A 14,333-nucleotide genomic window follows, 5' to 3' on the forward strand; every position below is an offset into this window, starting at 1 on the left:
TGTTTTTTTTATGCTTTTCACAGACCTCGCACTCTCTAAATACTGACAAGCAGCTGGCTGTCAACACATGCACGCTCAGGTTATTGTGTTGATATCAATCAGAAAAAGTGTTATATTTTCCCTAAACATTAATAAGGTGCATTCATCTGATGATGGTGGTCTACTATAAGTATAAACAAAGTAGTAGGAGTTATGTTTTTGTTCATAACAGTTAATTAAAGAGGCCAGGAAGCAATTCTTTATACATTATTTACAGCAGCAAGATATTATTGTTGAAAATGTAATGGTAAAATTGCACATGTTAAGGGAAAAATGTCCTAGAAACAAAACAAAAAAAAATGAACCCAAAACACACACAAATGGGGGGAAAAGACATGCAAAAAAAGCTACAAAAGGACTTGAGTACAATGGGAGTGCTTTGAAATGCAAATAAGTTTGAATAAAGGTTGTTGCTTTCATTCACTGCCGCCCTACTGCTTTGACATATCCGTTTAGCTCTTCTATAGGTCAAATCAAGGCCAATTTTCCCTCCCCCCAAATTACATGATTGTATTTTTGGTGTCATTTTTGTATCTTATAGGTTCTCTTTGCCCATCAGCTGGACAGATAGATGCACTGTATGGACAAAAGCTTGTAGGACCTTCCTGTTGGCATTCATTTTAACCCATAAAGACCCAGTGTGACTTTTGTGGCAGTTCCCAAATTATTCTGTCTCTCTATTTAACCTCTCCTATGTCATTTGACACTTAGAAAATTATTAACATTTATTTTAGTAATATCCTCTGCATTTTGCATTTTTTTTCAAGGAAAATTATCTATTTTCCTATGTTTAATTCACTGATTATGTAGATGTTTATACAAGCTCAGAGCAAATTCAAAGGTTATTGCATCAAAACAGAAAGAAACTGAAGAAAAAGGGGCTTGTTCTGTAAAATCTATAATTAACTTAACATAAAAACAATTGTTTCCATCCACTGTCATTGATCCGACTCCATGGGTTTTACTGGTGAATCAATGTTGTAGAAGATGACAGTGTTTCTGTTCACTACGGAGCCTCTGAATGTCCAAACGGGTCATATCTGATGACCATGAAAAGATGACAAACTGTATTTTACACCAGTTATTTCCATGTAATATCATCAGTTACAAAACAGTGGATGTTTGGGTCTTTATGGCTTAAATATTATCATTTTCAGTACCAGTTAAAAGTTTCAACTCTTTTCATTCAGTTGTTTTCTGCTTCATAGATTAATACCAAAAACATCAGAACTATGAAAAACTCATATGATGGGTGTATTTCATGCCTGTTTGTATTTCATTCTTGTATAAAAAATGAAATACAAACTACACTGATGTTGTAAAAAGACACAAAACTGCAGCTAAAAGGGCCCTCTCACTATACATGGGGATCAGACTAGGTAAGACTAATTAAACTGGCATGTAGTATTCATGATGATTCCCAACACAGGCCACAGGTGCAGTGTAAACATGACAAAAAAAAAAAAGCCGGTTTGTAAAGAGCTTTCATTCTCCGTTCCAGACATGAGGCTGAAAAAACGAAATGCTCGAAGGCTGCGGATGTTTAGCTGCGTGACATATTTAGACAAATCAGACAGCACAGGCCTCGGACAAGATGCCAACACTTGGGCTTTGAGTTTAGTCATGCTGTTGTTGTGTCTATATGCAGAGACTCTGAGAGGATGGAGAGGATTAGCTTCAGTGTCTAGCCTAGCCGCCGACCTTTCACCTGTGACAGAGTCCTGAAACAGCTCCTGATCGAATAGTAACAACGAAGTGGCCCGTCAGATTGAAAGGTCTGGGAAGAAAACAAACAATCTTTTGGAACAAATGACTAAATTTCTGAAATTTTAAAGGGACAACTACTTTATCTAATAATAAAATATACTTTGTTTTCATGTATATGTTTTTTCATGTTTTCTTGCAATCTGTTTCATTTCTAAGGACTAAGTAGGATTACTTTTATTTTGTTGCATATTTAGAATAAACTGAACTGAACTGAGATATCTTAATGAAATTCTGATGATGGTTGTATGACAGGGGTGGCTGACTGAGACAGAACTTTGGCCGGTAACCTTTGAGCAGGCAGCCAGATCAGGATGGATTTAGATAATTAGATTATATTTCCACAGTCTTGAATTCAATGGACTATTTGATCAATGCAAACAGAACACACATATGCCACTCAGTTCAGTATTTTCTCCCCTTTCAGGCCGCTGGAACAGTTCTGACAATTGGACACTGGCCTCGTGCTGGAAAGAGTTAGGTCTTGTGATGGTCCAATCCTCAGTCATTAATAAGCGTCTGCCAGGATCAGCGATTAATAGGTCCATGTCTGGGTGAACGTATTAACATGTCACTGACTGTATGGCTTACAGTACTGTGTACAGTAGTACAGAGAAAACGCACTGCAACAGTTAGGAGATGCTTTTATTTATTTTATTTTAGAATTTTTAAATATTTTAATCTGTCCAGTGAGCCGCAGCTAATTCTCATTTAAAGGGTCAATCTGACATTTTTATGAATTATGTCTACTGTCATGATAATACTTCTACTATTTTGTGCATATCCAGTGCTGCCATTCCCCAAAGGTCTGGGTAGTTAAAGGTGCAGTCCCCCAAACACTATAATGAATAGAAGATACGCACACGTCACAGGAAATGGAAGTCTGAATGTTCAGTATAGGGCCTGTCAATATCAGGACCTCAGATCAGGATCAGTGTTAATTTGTCATATGATAGTATTTAGTATTTATTTATTTGCACATCACAAACAACAGGAAAAAAAAAATCATGCAAGTAATACCATTGTGCTGGAGAGGATAGAAGCCAAAAAAGGCTTGTATAAATACCTCCCCTGAAATAAACAATACACAAAAAAAGAAATGAAGAATAAAAATGCAATATAACTGAAATAAAAATTAAAAGTAAAAAATAAAAAAAATACAAATCAAATGCTATATAGCCTTACATTTTTTTTGTAAATTAGAGTCCTTTTCAGATACTAATGTTAAGATATGATCTACTTCTCAGATGGAGTATACAGATTGTGTCATTAAAAAACAAAAACTTTCCTACTCAACTACTGTTCTCTTTTATTATTATAATTACAGTACTTTACAGTGAAGAGTCTATCATGTAATTAAAATACTCTTGACGTTCATTTTAAAATGTTACTTCATACAAATACCATTTTATATTAAGACTGATGCCTCAGTTCTTGCTTTGTCTGTACTTTTTTTTTTTTACAGGTAAATATTTATGGTAATGATGATAATGAATGGTCTGAATGTTAATAGTGGCTAACAGTAAAAACAAATTGCATGTAACTCACTGTTTTTTTTTGCCTTTGACTTAGATAAATAATAGTGGAGGTTATTTTTTTGTATATTATTGACACAGTTCATTAAATGTGGGAAAAAGGGTAATAGAAGGTCCCTTGATGCTTTGTGTGACTATTTTTTTTCAATTTCCCAATAAGATGATGGCTTAAAAAGTACTGCACATACACAATAGCAGCTGCACTGAACTCAGTCGTGTTTGCTTGGACTTAAAATCATGTGTGCTCTCATATGCAAGAATATTTTATCAGCCATCAAGGATTTTTATTCTAAGGAGATACTGGTTTGTTTTACCCCAGTTTTGCACTTTCCCCTATTAAAAGCAGCCATGTTGCTGTATATTTTTCCAGATATCACAGTGGGCTTTATGGGAAATGTAGTTGTGTTTTTTGAAGCTTTAATTACACTCACTACATATTAACATGACTTTACGCGATTTATTTGACTTTTTTTTCCCAGTTATCAAATCTCTATCTATAAAACCTTATTTGGTAAATAAGTTCTCAGAGCTAAATACGTATCTGGATTGTCGAAGATAAGTCTAGAATCAATAAATAGCACACTTTTCTGACTGTAACAAGCAAATGATTGGCATTTTGCATAACAAATTATGCAAATAATGACTCATAAGGGCTGATCCATGGCAAAAAAGTCTATTGACAGGACTGAAATAACTCCACTTTCCTCAGCCACCTTGCCCTTTTATCTCAATATTTAATCAATATCTGTATTCGTGCCAGAGGCTCTCTGCTCTTTTATAGCCCACAGCTTCAGTTGAGTTAGAAGGTTATGTACAATAACAGAGCTGACACTCAAGCTATTATGATCCTGTTGTTTTTGATGACTTGGAATCCCTAATGTGGGTACAGAAGCACCTGCAAAAAATACTGTCAGCTCAGTGAAACCCTGTTTGTGCAAATGGCGCGTTTCTTTTCTTTCTCTAAAACCTTGAGTCATGCTGGTAAACTGACAGTTTTTTTCGGTTATGATGCATCACCAAGTTGTCTCTCTGTGACTCCAGCTTTCAGCATTAGTCAGCACCTGTTTGTTTTCGTGGACAGGCAGATTCGTTTGTTATCCTCACATTGCACCAACTCTGGAGTACAATCCCCCATGAGGATAATCCAGGCTTTTGGGTGAGTGTGTCGTCAGTCTCAACAACAGCAGGTTTTCTGGGGAGTGTGTTCATGGACCACAGGTCAGGAAAGAGTTTAATGGTCAATATGAGTAATATTATAAAGCTCAAGACTTGGTTGTTATTACTATCAAAAGTAGCAGATGCACGACTTGATGTGGGTTTGTCTGTCAAACTTAGAAAGTCTTTTCCCAGCTATCTCCCATCCAAATCTGGATGAAGGGGTCCAGGCAGATTACACCAAGGCTGCGATGATCCCCTGGGCTAATCCTGATCATAGAGCGCTGGCAGTGCCTCAGTCTCACTGCTGGGGGAGTAAAACAACAACCAGCACACACAAAGGAGATTGACCTACCTTCTTATCTACCTTTCTTTCTTTCTTTAGGATCCCCCATAGCTGTACCATAGCGACTGCTTTTTTCCTGGGGTCCTTACAATAATCTTTACAATTAGTCAATGCAAATAACATACAATATAATCATACAAAACAATTGTTCACATACAACATAACATGAAAGAAAATAAATAACAGACAAGATGCAGACATGACAGCTCCTTTAGGTCAGCAGTGGTATAGTATATACAGTACATATATGCAATTAGCCCAATTATCCATCATTTATGCTCAATAGATACTTCTTGACTGACTTCTTGAACTATGTAATGTAAAAAAAAATACTGTTAGTACTTAAGGAGGATAGTATAACAGCATATGCACAGCTGTTTCTTCAATATTTCAACAAGTTGCATTTCTGAAACTGTTGTCGGACAACAACTAACAATTGCCGTCACGATCAGTTATTTGTCTTTTAACTATTTCAGTTATGGATCTATAAAACACAGTGAATAAAGCAGAACATACTGTATCATCTTTAAAGTTTCTAGTCATCTAGAAAAACCTGACTCTAGTGGCAGGTATGGGCCTGTGTATCTCTACTGACGTACTGATATCAGAAATATTTTACTCCCTTATTATATATTCCTCTTGGTATCGTACTCAAAGGTAGGGAAGGCCAGGCTTTAGTGCAGAATCTAAAAAAAATTTATGATCATTATGAGAGACAAAGAGTTGATGTGATGACTCCGCATCTGAGAAACCTGAGACAAGATATGTTAAGTCTCTTCAGTCCTTGAATTAATCTGTAAAACAATTATCACAGCTCTAAAGTGGTCTGAGATCAGTCAATATCTTTTATTTGCCTCGTATTAAACTGAAATAGAATACTTCTGATAGCCATTTGCAGCAGTTTGTGATCTTTTTGGTTCAAATGTATAGAATGGGATAGAATACATGAATAACGGGTCAATTTGTAAAGTGAAAACATAAAGAATTATCAACAGAATGTGTAAAAGTATCCTCTGCTGTCAAAGATGTTGATGTATTGTTTGCCAGCGATTCATTTGTGATTCATCCTGACTCACCTTGTCGTACAATACCTCATTTGTATTTCAAGAGGCGTAGTGAGTCACTGTCGCATCCAGTCTGGACTCAGTCTGTCCAACATGACAGGAGGATGTAGCATTGTTTGTTGACATGGCTTGGACCAGTTATGTACCAAACTGTCACAACAATATAGCAAATAATCAAGGTGCACTGACATTTATTGGTTGGACAATTCTCAAATAACACAAGCCATACCAAAATAAAAGCACCCCAAATGCCAACAGACACAATGCCATTATTCTGCAGCTGCTTTTTCTTGCTAAAAACAAAACTAAACAAGATATCACTCAAACTATAGGCTGATACAGCAAGTTACTACTCTGCCTTTGTCTGGAGTTAATTTTCTAAACCTAACTCTACAAAATGCCCCTTTAAAGTAATGGAGCGTTTCCCTTAAAACCAGACATCTTTTACTGCTCAGTGATACATTAGGATAATGTACCTTGTGAAATATTCTGACAGTTTATGAACGCAAAGGCCAAAAGTCTTGTACTGCCATGTAACTTTAACATGGTTGTGTCTGATGTTAGCCTATGTCCTGCACAGTGATGGGAGGTAAACAGGATATCTAATCTGGTGACATTGGGTTCAGTCTGCAGCTGTGTCTGTTGACGGTCTGGTTGTGGCAGATTGGCGTTAGCCTCACCAGCATCTGCTTTCTGGCAGTGGAGTCTAAAGGGAGATTAGATGTTAGCGGCTGCACTAGTTGGCTCTGCATCTCCAGTCCAGGCATCAGTCTCTAATCAGCGCTGGTGAAGGGGTGTCCCACAACGCCAGCGTTGACGGGACTGTCTGCGCCTTGGCGAGCCTCAATTCCTGCCACTGCTTTCCTCAACATGTCACCCAGCATTGCCCCCTCCTTGGATAAACCTGTTTCCTCCTTGTTACATCAAGCGTCAAATATTAAAATGTAAAAGTTGAGAGTTACTTAATAATTCAGCATGACATTGAGATTATTTTTCCGCCGTCATTTTGAATGTCTCATTTGCTTTCTTTAAATCCGATCCAGTCGCTGATGCTGACACGATGATTATAGTCTTGTGCTGATGTCTCTTTCTCAAACCCCCCTGAAGCTCATAATGACGGGGCTAACAGAGGATGTACTGTGGGATGGAAGCAGCAGGCCTGGCGCACTCTATCCCCTCTTCCTCTAATTTTTTAAGTGGTTTTGGGGACAGGATGACTGTTTCCTTTTTGATTTAACCTCCCAACAACCTCAGTGGTCTCTGTTGAGGTTTGGCGATCATGTTTGGGAGTGCCTCTTGACATCAGTCTGGCCCTACTGGTTTGCTTAGTGGGTTCATTTATTCCTGTTTGAAGGAAAGGTTCCAATTGTTGAAGTTAATACAGTACTGATACCGTAAATGTGCAATTAAAAAAAACATTCATAAAGTCTGTAAAGCTTTTGCACTGCGATTGAGCACTCACTCAAAAGCCTTTATTTCACCTTCCTTCCTAATGAGGTCTGCATGACATGAGGAAAATCTGCATGCGTGTCGAATTTCTGGTGATATGTTTTTCATAATACCATGACACTTTGTGTGCTTGTACAGTATGGGCCACAACATTTTCAGAAAAGAAGTGCACCACAAAAATGCTGATTGGGTGCCATTTTGGTTTCTTCCATAGCCAAATGATGTATTTTGCTTCATATCTACCAAACCAAACATGATAACCTACAAAAGATTTGGGCTGCATCTGCATTTTGGTAAAGCAGTACAATTATAGCTTATACATCATTATTATACATGATGAGTAGACTTCTAACCTAATGTCTGGAGCTGCACAGTTTGGGGAAAAAAATGCATCATATTGCAATCATTGTGGACAATATTGAGAATTTGCAATTGCCATTTTAATCTGTTTTGTTCTGTGAATTTTTTCATCTCAAGCATAAGTAGTATAAAAAATTACAAACACTTAATCTAGTTGTTTATTAACTCTGATAATACATTGACTGTTAAGAGTAGAACTATGTTCAGTATAACCTTAATATGACTCACAAATCATTGAATTCACTGTAAACATTTTATGATCTATGTACTGCCACTGATAATCACTGACCATCCAAAAATCAAAGGTAGACATCACTTATTGTGTCATCATGTTTGGTTCATAAGATATGATGCAAAATATATTATCTGTGGTGGAAATTTGTGGCCATGTTCACCATGGGGGAAGTGTCCACACCAGTGTGCCAATGTAATGCTTATTGACATTGTTAATATTGTTAACTTAATCTAATCTTTGCTGCTAACTTGACACCAGTTCACCTGACTTCTAGCTGGGCCTTCATCTGATAATTGGCTAAATGTTGTGAACGTATACCCCATGACTGGTCACATTTTCATATTGTGTTTAGTTATTGTTACAATGATAATGTGATGAGACATTTCCATACTTTAGAGGAGAGTATTTAGCAAAGTCATCAGCTACTAACCAAGATAAAAAGTGATTTATTTCTGTCAGTGTTGCTTTGACTTTGGGATTACTTGGTATTATACTGAAAAAGATTTGAGACACGACTTCAGATACAAAACAAAAAAGTTATGCTGATTTATTTTCCTCTTCTGTGTCAATTTATCCTGTTATTCCTCATGCAAGCTCAATATATTTCTATTTATTTCCGTTTTTGACATGTCAAGTAGTGCAAATGATGGATAGCCAAGAGTAGGATCATTGTGAGGACCCGCAGTATAAATATATTTTATTTCATGTGGTTTGAGGTTGGAGTAATGAGCAGGGAATTAGGCTTGCAGCAGTCAGCACTCGCTGCTACTGAGTAGTATGGTTTTGCTCTGCTTGTCTGCTCTCTGCAGTCTCTCCTTCTCTCTGGATCAGACCCTCTTTTTCCCCCTCGTTCCCCCTCTCTGCCTTTGTTTCAGTGCTGCTACTGCTGCAGTTGGCCATGCCTGCAAATGAGCACCAGGACGGAGCAATTATTCAGCATTTGAGGGGCAATCCCCGCACCCCTCGTAGACTACACTAGCTGTCATGTTTAAGTGGTTTATGCATTCATAATGTGAACGTCTTGGAGGAATAGTGTAAAATTTTACGGGTGAGATAAGCACAGAAAGAAGAATGAAATATGCTTCTGGATATTTCTTGGATAGAAAGGGGGTCTTTTATCTTAGAACTCAATTCCCTTGGGTGTAGATGAGCTGCATATCCATTTCAAACATGAATTAATGTGACACACAACACACACACACACACACACACACACACACATATATACAAAAGCCTCACGTTCACCCATCCCCGATGCAATGCAGACACCGGCTCAGTCACAGCCCTGTCTGCGAGTAGTGAAGGAGGGGGTCAGGGTGGGTGGAGGGTGGGGGTGTGTTTGTGTGTAAGCTGCAGCAGTGTGCTTTGCCGGCTCCGCTCGCCGGCGAAATAGCATCAACATCATCCTCGTCTGTGTGCTGCTGCTGCCCCATGACTCTTACTCGCTCCCTTTTTGTCTCACATCCTTCTGTTTTTCCCTTTCTCTGCAGAAGCCGCTGCCTTGCCCCCCCACCCACCAGCGTGCTCTCCTTACAGACAAAAAGCTGGAATAACTGTCCCACTCCACCAGGTAAGCAAGTGGCGTACATTTTTTGCAGTGTCGCAGCCATAAAGAAAAGTGGGAATCAGTCTCGACAAACTCCTGCCTCAGAACGTCTCCCTTTTGTTTGTAGATCTTGTGCTTATTCCAAGTATTTGCTGACATATTCAAACTGTGTTGTGGAAGGGGCTGATGTTATGATAAGCCAGGGGCTGTTTCTGTGATGTGGTGACCTTTAGTCTCTTGTGACGTCCCTTGTCTAGACATCACTGATTTTTCTGCCAGAAGGACAGCAGCCTGAATGTGCTGCTGCGTGACTGCAAGACAAACGATGGCACTTGTGTTTGTGAATCCTGCCTGATACTGATAATAATGTGGTGTATGTAGAGGTTGAGATGAAGGCTGTGATTTCGTGTGGCTGTTGGCGGTTTGCGACTCGCAGCCAACAGATTGTTGGTGGTTTGTCCGTGGGAGTGACACCCAAGCCAACTGAGAGCGATGGGACACATTACTCTAACTGTCAGCGTCAGCAGGGCTGGCTCTCACAAATTTACTTTTTGTGATGGGGAGGAGACACCAACTCTGACTCTGTCTTTACCTTTTTGTCTCACCATTTTTCTGCTCCTGTTGTCTATCCTTCCCACTCTATTCTATTCTGCTTTGTTTCATCTTATTTCTCGCTCTATGATTACGTTCAGAATGACACACCATCTTCCACCGAATCATTCTGAGAACAGGAAGCAAGTAATATGTGACCAGCCTGAAAAGCCTTACTGATTTGCAATATTGGCCCAAATTCATAGTATGCAACTAAATGGATTATGCGTTGTCTCACATAAAAATTTAAAACTGAAAAGAGATTTTACTGTTGCATGGAAACATACATGCTTGTAGTTGAAATGACCTTCATATTCTCATTTCATGAAAGAACTTTGTACCAAGGCTGTTCTAATATAAAGGCAGATCAGCTAGCTCAAGCAATTTATTAAATAAGTTGAATCTGGTGCATGCAGCTCTCCTGATTATTAGCAGTCATTGTCAAAAGTGAGTTTCCTGGAGTTTCAACAACCTTGACTTTCAGCCACCAAAATGTAACTGGATCACTTAAAATGTACCAAACTGGATGAAATTCCATCAAGGTATTCTTTATAAATTGTGTTGTTGGAAAGACATAATGAGCTTGACCTTTAACCTTTGCACCAAAGTCAAAGTTTGTGCCAAAGTATCATGCAACGTGTAATTTTGAAACATTATTATTGCCATATATGAGAAAACTTTGGTAAAACAGATAATGATTGAAAGCTTCCGGCAAGTTTAAACACAAAACAAACGAAAGAAGCCAAGAGCAGCAATGATAAATAGAATAAAATTAATTGTCAGCTTTTTGATTATTGGTTCCGTTGGTTTGAGTATTTCTTTAAGAAAAATATTATGTGCTTAGGCATTTCACATTTTGGATGTCATGTTAGGATTTATAAAACCTTTGTTGACATTTGTCACCATTTTTTAACTTTTTTTGTAGACCAAACAATCCCTAGACCTTATTGAAGTCCACCTAAAGCCAACTATTGCCAGTGGACCTTCAAAAAGACAGGAAGTTAACATTGATGCTCTATACATTGATTTTTACATTAATTTGGTTCAGTTGGTGCCCAAAAAACATAATGACGTAATGGCGTAATGCCTGTCTTTAATCATGGACAATAGAAATAACAGCTCCAATGGCAGAGGTGTTGATATATTACAACAACATACTGATGTGATCAATGCAGCACATGTTGAGTACATGAAGTGGCTGCTCTGTACATGGTGTATTTGCAGTGTGTTGCATCCCTGTTAGTGATTCTGCACACTGAATCTTTCTTTTCAGTCTTCCTCCATATTGGCATCTGCCTATTTCCTCTCTCTTAATTGATTTCCTTCAGCATTCAGAATATGTATTTGTGTGTTTTCTGGAAGTCACTAGGGTGCCTGTCACATCCACACTTTCCTCCACCCCCTCCCCTCTCTGTCTCTGTTTGCCTGTGTGGTTGCTGGGCAGCTCTCAGGCAAGCTGTCTTTTCCTGGGACCCAGCTCTGGTTGACACGCCATGGATGGCATAGACGGGGAGGATGTGGGGGCAAACCCGTCCTCTCCCTGTCCCTATTTTTTGGGGTCACACATGGAGCCTTTCCCCCCACTCCTCCTCCATGTCTCTTCCAGTAGGGGAATCTGCCAAGCTCACGCCCTCGCTTTGAGGTCGCTGCAGCGGTCGGCTAACCAAGTGTTCCTGCACTCGCAGAGCAAAGCCCGTGGGAGAGAGGGGCATTGTTTTGGAGTCAACATCGCCCTTGGTTCCAACTGCCATTAGTCACAAATGTAATGGAGATAAATGTAGGTGTTGGAGAGAAATGTAAAAGAGAAGGGCATTGTTTCTCTGGCCTTCTCTTCTTCCATTTTTTAAATGTCAGTGAACATTAGGTATGAATTGCGGTTTTAGTGGAGGGTATGAATATTTCAGGTTGCTTTATGGAAAGTGAAGGATCCAATGTTTGTGAAGGACCACCCCTGCTGTCGATTATGAAAAATCAGTGTGTAATACACTATATAAAAGAAGTGTGTTACCAGTTTTTTTGTTTTATACACCGTTGTTTTGAACCCTATACTTTTGCATCTTGTTTACCATGTATGACTGAGAGGTGAAGAGTGAGAGATGAAGTTCATTACACTAATACTATCGCTAACTTAACTAAAAACATAGACTGAACTCAATTAGCAGTTTTGAGTTCGTGCTGTGACTAATGAATGTAGCCAAGAAATGGGTAGAATTCCGGTTCAGCCAGTGTGGTTCAGTGTAGAAGCTTAAAGTGGTTTGATTCTTCTTTTATTTATACTAGTTGATTCAACATTTGTCCTTGTGGCATCAGTAATAAGTAACATGACAAAGTGGTGAACTAATTGTACTTATGCTTACACTGTTATGAATAAAGTAAAAGTGCCACTTGTGTCTGGTGAACCTGAAGTGTACGGAGGATCACATTTCACCACAGAGAGGGGGAAATGCACATAATGCACATTATGTTTGTTAATAGAAAGTTAATGTGCATTTTGGGGTGACATGAGAGCAGATTAAAACGGCATCAGTATGGCAACGTGGCTGATTTGAAGGTGATGAAAGAAATGAGCCAAAATGCACTGTAGACACAACATGTACTAAACACTGCAGGAAAAGAGGGATGGTGTATCTGATTACAGTGAGATAGTCCAAGCACAGCAACACTGAAGATACTTCTGCTTCACTCTTGGATCATCATTTAATTATTTTGTGTTTATTGGCAAACCAGACAGTAGCTAGACTCTCAGTCGTGCTTTGGTAGTCTCATTTCTTCTCTTCTATTAAATGGAAGTACAGCACTCAGTTGGTTTGAAGAATTTTACAACTGCCTAATCTAAAACTGCCAGATTGTGAAGAGTGAAGAAACTCATTAAGTTAATGTAATGCTGCAGATAAATTACTGAAAACATCAGCTGCTCTGCTTTGTAATGTCTCCTTTTGCAGGCTAGCTGGTCCAGTTCACCTGCTACATGACACACCAAGTTTGCTATGGTAACAGACTTGGATTTAGTCAACTGTAAATTTATGTAAAAAAAAAAAAAAAAAAAAAAAATTGATAGTGTAAATTCTTCTATTCTTCTATCTTGTTTCTTTTCATAAGTAGAGAATCTGAATGAGTCTGATCACCTGCAAAGTAATAATTTTACCCCAACAAACTTATTGTAGGTATCAAATACAGTACATCGGACCAGAGTAATTCCTGGAAAAAATATTGTCTTTGTATTTCTAGTATTATTAGAGAGAAGTTGACATTTTTTTGAAATACAACTGGGGTTTTTTTTGTAGCCATCATCTGTCAGCTGTCACTGGTATTACTCCTTAATATTCTCATATTTCATGCCATGGTCATTGACCTTTGGTGTCTCCTCATCCTCCCGTCAAATATTACACTCCTTTTCTCCTTTACTTGGTCTCTGCAAACCATAGGAGAGGAGGACATTCAGTCAAGTCATCACCACCCTGGACTATCTGACAGGATGCCCTTAAGTGTCTGTCGACAAGTGATACTTGATGGGTACGGAGCTGGATGTCAAAGCACTGACAAAGATGAGGTGAACCACAGAGACAGATTCAGCTCAATAAAGCGGACACTTATGTGGGTGAATGTCGGTGACGTTCCACAAACATGTGTGTGTTGTTTTTGAGGAAATGGAAAATGTCTGGAAGGCAGTACATATAATTAGAGAACTGATAATCTGTTTGCTTGATCTTTGTTTTGGTCTTTTACATATCAGCAGAAGAATTTAATAAATGTGATCTAATAATGCTCCTTTTATAAACAGTACTGGAAAAACGTTAACAGGATTCATATCAGTGTACGTTTAGTAGAAACACATCATTAGTCTATAAAATGCCAAAGGCTGGATTTATAAATACATGTCACATCTGGACCCTTCATCACATACGATCTATTTCACACAGTGTTGTCTAATGACTGTGATGATCTAGGCTTGTAGGCTCATAAATGAGACAAAGATTGCTAATATTTATGATACAACCTTACTGATCCCTTGAGATAATTTGTTAAGATGCTTGTAAATGTCACTTGAAACACATTCCTGTTACAAAAAAATGTACCAGAACGACTTAACAGTACACAAATCTTCTCTAAAAATGTTGCATATTTGCATCTTTTCATTCCAGGGGTAAACGGTCTCTAATAAAGCTGTAAAACTGTGGCCTGCAGGCCCAGATTTTGGAATTCCTTGTCTTAACATGTTGATGGATGAAGTAGCGTGTAATGCTTTGAG

The 14,333-nt window shown here is 38.5% G+C and overlaps 1 protein-coding gene across 4 annotated transcripts in view; it reads left to right on the forward strand.

The window, feature by feature from the left end:
- LOC115434311 (microtubule-associated protein tau-like) overlaps positions 1 to 14,333 on the forward strand; it is a 97,468-nt gene that overhangs the window by 25,525 nt on the left and 57,610 nt on the right. For 3 of the 4 annotated variants that reach the window (XM_030156208.1, XM_030156232.1, XM_030156224.1), the window contains exon 1: positions 9,329 to 9,517. The gene's annotated coding sequence lies outside the window, so the exon portion shown is untranslated. Of the gene's footprint in view, positions 1 to 9,328; positions 9,518 to 14,333 lie in introns of those variants that run through there. The other variant, XM_030156215.1, reaches the window with a different exon arrangement.

This window comes from Sphaeramia orbicularis, chromosome 2 (assembly GCF_902148855.1).
Source record: "Sphaeramia orbicularis chromosome 2, fSphaOr1.1, whole genome shotgun sequence".
NCBI lineage: Eukaryota > Metazoa > Chordata > Actinopteri > Kurtiformes > Apogonidae > Sphaeramia > Sphaeramia orbicularis.